The sequence below is a fragment of the Asparagus officinalis genome, chromosome 10, assembly GCF_001876935.1.
Source record: "Asparagus officinalis chromosome 10, Aspof.V1, whole genome shotgun sequence".
In the NCBI taxonomy this organism is placed as follows: Eukaryota; Viridiplantae; Streptophyta; class Magnoliopsida; order Asparagales; family Asparagaceae; genus Asparagus; species Asparagus officinalis.
Genome location: NC_033803.1, coordinates 66,308,401 through 66,309,435, shown reverse-complemented (window position 1 = coordinate 66,309,435; position 1,035 = coordinate 66,308,401).

Sequence of the window (1,035 nt, the reverse complement as noted above, 5' to 3'; positions counted from 1 at the left end):
CCGCGGATCGGCTAAGGCCGACCCGCGCTGGTGCGGGTCGGCCAAAGCCAACCCACGCTGGTGCGGGTCGGTTTCGGCCGACCCACGCTGGTGCGGGTCGGTTTCAGTTGTCCCGCTCCGGCGCGGGTTCCGTAGCTTGGCACTTTCTTCTGGTTTTTCGACTCTTCCGGGACTTGTATTTTTCACCGTTTTGCGTGTTTGACCGTCTTGTTGACTTGCATGCTTCGTTGCGGGATTGACTATCGAAATCGCGTTGGTTGATATACGCGCGTGTTGATTGATGCATGCGTGGTGACCAACGCGCGCGAACTGATTGTCGGACACGCGTTGATTGATACGCGCGAGCTGATTGACGCGCGCGTGTTAACCGACGTGCACGAGCTGATTGATAAGCGTGCAGGACACTCGGTTTGCTATTTTGCTTCAGGCGCTTGTCAACGTCAGATAATCCTCTTAGACTCAGATAACGACGTTCATCGTCTTCTCTCCGTCTCGAGCTGTGTGCGGACACCCATAGGCATTTTTAGACGCCTACAGTTAGTACCACAAATGGAGGATTAGATGGAATATGCGCTACAACGATGATATCCAAAGGAGGAGGAGGCATAGTGATGAAGCAACGTTGTTTCAAGAACAACAAATTCATATAGAAGCTTCATCCAACTCAAGCTATATCAAGACTCAAGAATTATATTCTATGTGAGGATATTAGCTAGTTTTTATTTTCTCTCTAGTGCTAGAATGTAGGCAAAGAGTTATCGATTTTACTTGAAGCTATTGGGATATCACACACACGTTTTCATACTTATGTTTTTAAGAGTTTTTCATAAAATACTATTTCTTACAAGTATGAGAACCTATTTGCAAAATTCCTTTTCTAAACAATTTGTTTTTAGTATTAAAAACATTTTACAAAGTTTTACAATTTTCAGAAGTCAAATGAATATTTTACAAATTGTTAAAGTGTGTCAAAACAGCGCGGGAGGAATCTGACCCGTGGGGGCGCGGGTCGGCTCGGGCCGACCCACCGACCCG